This window comes from Lipotes vexillifer, unplaced genomic scaffold (assembly GCF_000442215.2).
Source record: "Lipotes vexillifer unplaced genomic scaffold, Lipotes_vexillifer_v1.1 scaffold668, whole genome shotgun sequence".
Classification (NCBI taxonomy): Eukaryota; Metazoa; Chordata; class Mammalia; order Artiodactyla; family Lipotidae; genus Lipotes; species Lipotes vexillifer.
Genome location: NW_006785319.1, coordinates 3,351,669 through 3,358,322, shown reverse-complemented (window position 1 = coordinate 3,358,322; position 6,654 = coordinate 3,351,669). Strand labels below are relative to the sequence as shown.

At 45.9% G+C, this 6,654-nt stretch overlaps 1 protein-coding gene across 1 annotated transcript in view; it reads right to left on the bottom strand.

The window, feature by feature from the left end:
• HPF1 (histone PARylation factor 1) overlaps nucleotides 1-6,654 on the bottom strand; it is a 23,462-nt gene that overhangs the window by 9,898 nt on the left and 6,910 nt on the right. The window lies entirely within an intron of this gene.

Below are 6,654 nucleotides of genomic sequence, written 5' to 3'. Positions count from 1 at the left end.
AAGGAAAAGAGTGCAGAACCACCACCAGAGCCCCCCAGAATCCCAAACAGGTTCTTCAAGCAAGAGAAAAGCACTATTAATAAACAGCTGCCAGTCACAGAAACAGCAAACAAGATTTGTCTGTATTATCTCTGTAATGTCTACAACAAAGACATAGGGTATTAACAAAATGAGGTTAATCCAAGTTCCTGTCGCATCGCTTGATGCTAAGATCGGCAGATCGACCTACTGCCTTGGAGAAGTCTGTTGTAACAGAAGAAAAGAGTGTGGAGACATCAAAAAGGATTTTCTACTTTTAAAGAGCCAGAGGATGTTTAGAATACTTAAGCATCAGCAGATTCTTTTCAATGTTACCTTCAAATCTGCATTAAGATAAATTTTAAAAATATAAAAGGAAAGCAAAACTATTCTATAAGCTGATACGAAAGCACAGTTCAAAATATTTTTTAAAGGTATGTGAATAGTACAACGTATTATTGCCAGTTACGGAAATAATTTTATGTTAAGAATGCTGCAGAGGGTGTGGAGAAAAGGGAACCCTCTTACACTGCTGGTGGGAATACAAACTGGTACAGCCACTACTACGTTAAACAGCATGGAGGTTCCTTTAAAAACTAAAATTAGGGTTACCAGATCCCACTCCTGGGCATATGTCTGGAGAAAACCCTAATTCAAAAAGATACATGCACCCTTATGTTCACTGCAGCACTATTTACAATAGCCAGGACATGGAAGCAACCTAAAGTCCATTGACACAGGAATGGATAAAGAATATTACTCAGCTATAAAAGAACAAAATAATGCCATTTGCAGCACATGGATGGACCTAGAGATTGTCATACTAAGTGAACTAAGTCAGATAGAGAAAGACAAATATCATATGATATCACTTATATGTGGAATCTAAAAAAAGGTACAAATGAACCTATCTACAAAACAGAAATAGTTACAGATGTAGAAAACAAACTTATGGTTACCAGGGGTAAGAGGGAGGGATAAATCGGGAAATCGGGGCTGACAATATACACACTACCATATACAAAATAGATAACTGATAAGGCCCTACTGTACAGCACAGGGAACTCTACTCAGTACACTGTAATGGCCTATATGGGAAAAGAATCTAAAAAGGAGCGGATATATGTATATGTATAACTGATTCACTTTGCTGTACACCTGAAACTAACATAACATTGTAAATCAACTATACTCCAATAAAAATTAAAAAAAAAAAAAAGACTTTTGCCATCAGAGCAAGAGTGAAAGGAAGAGCTGGAAACAGTGCCCAGCTGGACACAGTTGGTCCCCTTCCTGCAGCCACTACCAGGCTCCCAGGAGGAAACCCGCTCCTGCCCACCACTAACATTCAGCAGTCTGCTATGGGCTGGGCGCTGTGGGTGCTCTCCTGATCCCCATTTTACAGATCAGGAAAATAAGGCACAAAGCGTAATCAACTTACCCAAGCTGACAGAATTAGTGTGCGTGGATTAAAGTGCCACAGAAGCCAAGACCACCAAAATCACGGTCTCATGATTACAGCACAGCATCACAGTAAACCTCACCTTCAACCTCACCAGCCGCGTATCCAGAGGCTCTATCTACAACAACCATACAAAGCACACCAGCGACGCCAGGGCCCCGGGGCTGCTGTTCTCTGTCCACAGCACCCTTCCTCCCGGGAGGCTCTCGCCTTCGTCAGGCCCACGGGAAACACCCTGTCAGAAGACGTCCACCTCTCCTGATGGCCCTCGGTACTGGTCTTCTCATCCTTATCACATTATAGGACCACTTCCATTCCAGTTTATTAAGCTTTTGTCTCTCAGCTTCAAACCTACAATCCAATACTCTGCTGCAATGTGCACATGGAAACAGCCAGAATGTTCTGTGCTGTCCCATTAAACCTAATGGGAGACTGTGAACCTTGAGTGAGTCCTGCAGTGGTCATGCAGAAAACACTGGTTCACTAAGTTATGCAGATCTCCCAAAGAGTGACCTTTTTCACTGTATCTGATTTACTCCATTCTATCACAATATGAAAAAACCACATTCATTAATAGTACCACCAACCTCGTTAGCGAAGTCTTCAGGAAGTGAGAAGCTGTCAAGCTCACAAGGGTGGTTACAACTCTCCCCAATTCTAATGTTTGCTTTTGAAATCTTAAGTTTTAACACTGGCAACAAACACAGTCCGTTGTTTTCATTGGTTTGTTTGAGACAAGGCAGGCCAAACATTCATGTCAGAGTAACCAGTGTCTGCCAGTCCCTCTCTTCAGCAAAGTGGAAAAAAGCTGAGCTCACACCTCGGCCTCACAAGACCTTTTTCCTCGAGACAAACCCTAACACCTAAGTGCGCCGAAGTGCCTTTTCCGTACCTCCCCTCCCGTCATGCAGGATGTTAAGAAGACACGTGCCCAGCAGCAGGGATCTGATCTGCCTTTACTGTGTCATCACGGGCCTCCGTAGTGACACCCGCGTCACGTCCCAGCTGTGATAACCCACGGTCCGCTGCCCACCAGGTCCACTGCCCCAACCCCGTTGAGGCTCCAGCAGGGCTTACCTGCCTCCACCTTTGTGCTGTTGGTGTGAGAACAACACCCTGTCATCACCCAGAGTTTGCAGCTCACAGGCCTCCTGGGAAGTGGGCAGGCACCCCTGGGGGCCACACCCCACTGTTTGATAGCTGCTGTTTAGTTAATGGTTTTAAACGTGACTACACGTCAGAACCTCCTGGGTTCCTGGTTGAAAGTACCCAGTACAGCAACGTAGGGTGGCAGAGAATACTGGGGGGTGCAGACAAGAGGAAAAGAGACGATTTAGCAGCGCGTCTCGACCCAAGAGCTGATACCCTGCCTACACGTACTCTTGTACTACGCACCAAGTGTTTTAAATGGTCTTTAGGCCCGTACAAAGGAAGCGTTCATTAAATGTTCGTTAAAATAAATATTCATTCACTTAAAACATTCACTTGAAATGAATTTTTTAAACTTAAGAATTAAAATTATAGACATACAGGTTTGAGATCTCTAAGTATATATACACTTAGATACACCTGGAACATTTTTTTTTTCCCCCAGTACGCGGGCCTCTCACTGTTGTGGCCTCTCCCGTTGCGGAGCACAGACTCCGGATGCGCAGGCTCAACGGCCATGGCTCACGGGCTCAGCCACTCCGCGGCATATGGGATCTTCCCAGACCGGGGCATGAACCCGTGTCCCCTGCATCGGCAGGCGGACTCTCAACCACTGTACCTGGGTATTTTTTTTTTTTTTTTTTTTTTTTTTGCGGTACGCAGGCCTCTCACTGTTGTGGCCTCTCCTGTTGCGGAGCACAGGCTACGGACGCGCAGGTTCACGGGCCCAGCCACTCCGCGGCATGTGAGATCTTCGCGGACCAGGGCAAGAACCCGTGTTCCCTGCATCAGCAGGCGGACTCTCAAGCACTGCGCCACCAGGGAAGCCCTGGAACATGTTTTTTTTTTTTTTTTTTTGCAGTACGCGGGCCTCTCACTGCTGTGGCCTCTCCCGCTGCGGAGCACAGGCTCCGGACGCGCAGGCCCAGCGGCCATGGCTCACGGGCCCAGCCGCTCCGCGGCACGCGGGATCCTCCCGGACCGGGGCACGAACCCGTGTCCCCTGCATCGGCAGGCGGACTCTCAACCACTGCGCCACCAGGGAAGCCCTGGAACATGTATTTTTAAAGAACGTTCCCGAGTCCTGCTCTAGGCATGCTGAAGTGAATGAAGCTGAGGTGAAGCTCTTAACCACGAGCCCGGGAGGCAGCCGTGTGTAGTCAGGTTTGAAACCATTAACTAAACAGCAGTGCTCAAATAGTGGTCTGTGGACCCCAGGGACCCCTGAGACCTTTTAGGAGGTATATGAGGTCCAAACTATTGCTACAATTATTTTAGGGAACAGAACAGAATAAAAAGAAAATCATTCCTAATTTTGTTGTCCAAAGATAAGTATTTTAAAAGTTTCAATCTATCTAGATTTCTCTCCGTGTGCATTAGAAGCTGTGAAAAGGGAACCGTTCCACGCTGTTCTGTTATTTGACCTCTTCACATAATGTATCAGCTCCTTCCCAAAACAACAGATCAATATCCTGGTGTTACACTTTATGGACATTTTCTATTTAGTTACCTAATTTTCTCTAACTGCTGGATATGTATGTTTTTTCTAATTTTTCCTTTTTATAAATAATCTGAACTATACACAGATATTTATGTGTACCCATCCAAAATTTCTTCAGATAAATAGCTAAAAATCGAATCGCCGATTTAAGGTATAGCATATTAGCTGGCAATGTTCATTATCTGTTAAGAAATCTTTGAAAAAATATTTAAACAACCTTATTCCAACTGCTTTCCACAAACGTCTTACCAATTAACACATGTCAGAAAGGTTTCTTATACCCTAACCATCCTTGGGTATTACCATTCTGTAATCTTTACTCATCTTTGCTAGCTGAATTTGCATTTCTTTGGCTACTATTAAATATTACACAAAGAGAAGTTTCCCTGGGCATAAAAATAATTTGTGTATAACAAACGGTCTGCCTTAAAAGACATTACTGAGGCTGATATAGAAATTGTTTTGATTAGCTGATTTAAGTAAAGTCTCAAAAAAGAATACTATATATACTGTAACACTTGAAAAGTATAATAACCTTTTTACCTTTATGTTTGAGATAAATTATTGGAGGTGCAAAACATTTTTTGTGTGAAACAGCATTAGGTACTCAAATATACTCACTTGCTGGTCTTCACCTAAGTTATAAATCTATCACCAATGTATTTTTGTTTTCTATTTCCTTTTCTGTGTTCTCCAGTAAGCTAAAAAAATACCAGAATGACATTGCATTATTTTCGATAACAACTGTATCTTCTTTTTTTTTTGTAAGACCACTAGGACTAATGAAAACTTAGTTGTTTTTGCTGTCAGAGTGTTTGTGGAATGATTCACCGAGCATCTACAAGGCAAGTGCTGTGCACAAGAAAAAGCCTCTGCCCTCATGAAGTTACACGTTAGTGCAAGAGACAGACAATAAGGAAATAACTATAGTTGTTTCCAATAAAGACAGCACCAATTTAAATTCAACAATAAAACTGAAGGGTGTAGAGAACTATAAACAGTAAGCAACGTTTTCTATAAATTTCAGAGTTATCAGAAGAGAAAAAAGAGCCTTTCTGGGACATCTCCCATGCCCTTTAGATACACCGGTATGCACACAGCAGCCCAGCAGGTGCACTAATCGACCTAGTTTTCTGTTTACTGCAAATTTGTGCTATTAAATCATAGGGAATGAAAGTCTTTTAAAAAGTAGGGTAGGGACTTCCCTGGTGGCACAGTGGTTAAGAATCCGCCTGCCAGTGCAGGGGACACGGGTTCAAGCTCTGGTCCGGGAAGATCCCACATGCCGTGGAGCAACTAAGCCCATGAGCCACAACTACTGAGCCTGCGCTGTAGAGCCTGAGAGCCACAACTACTGAAGCCCGCCTGCCACAACTACTGAGCCTGTGCTCTAGAGCCTACAAGCCACAACTACTGAAGCCTGCATGCCAAACTACTGAAGCCCACATGCCAAAACTACTGAGCTGGCGCTCTAGTGCCCGAGAGCCACAACTACTGAAGTCCACACGCCACAACTACTGAGCCTGTGCTCTAGAACCCGCGGGCTGCAACTACTGAAGCCCGCATGCCACAACTACTGAGCCTGTGCTCTAGAGCCCATGAGCCACAACTACTGAAGCCCTCACACCACAACTACTTAAGCCTGCATGCCACAACTACTTAAGCCTGTGTGCCACAACTACTGAAGCCCACGTGCCACAACTACTGAAGCCCACACACCACAACTAATGAGCCTGAGCTCTAGAGCCCGTGCGCCACAACTACTGAGCCTGTGAGCCACAACTACTTAGGCCTGTGTACCACAACTACTGAAGCCCACATGCCACAACTACTGAGCCCGCATGCCACAACTACTGAGCCTGCAGTCTAGAGCCCACAAGCCACGACTACTTAAGCCCGCGTGCCACAACTACTGAAGCCCACACGACACAAGTACTGAATCCCACACGCCACAACTAATGAGCCTGCGCTCTAGAGCCCGTGGGCGACAACTACTGAGCCTGCACTCTAGAGCCCGTGAGCCACAACTACTGAGCCCGCGTGCCACAACTGCTGAGCCTGCGCTCTAGAGCCCGTGAGCCACAACTACTGAGCCCGCGTGCCACAACTACTGAGCCTGCACACCTAGAGCCCGTGCTCTGCAACGAGAAGCCACCGCAGTGAAGAGTAGCCCCCGCTTGACACAACTAGAGAAAGCCTGCGTGCAGCAAGACCCAACGCAGCCAAAAACAAATCAATCAATCAAGTAATTAAAAGAAAGAAAAAGCAGGGTAAAGAGGTCACACAAAACATGGTCTACTTATTCTGCTCAAGGTGGTGAGGTGCTTTCTTCATTTTATTAGAGTGTCCACGGCCCACCTGCTATGGCAGCTCCGGATGGTGTCTGTGTCCGCGCACCGCGGGTGGCTCCCTGGCTGGGCTCTGAGCCGCCCCGGAGCTGCCGCACCACCCGCCCTCTGCTTCAGCTCACGTTCCAGACGGGGCCGATGCCCCACCCGGCTACAGACGCGGGGCCCTGACGTCG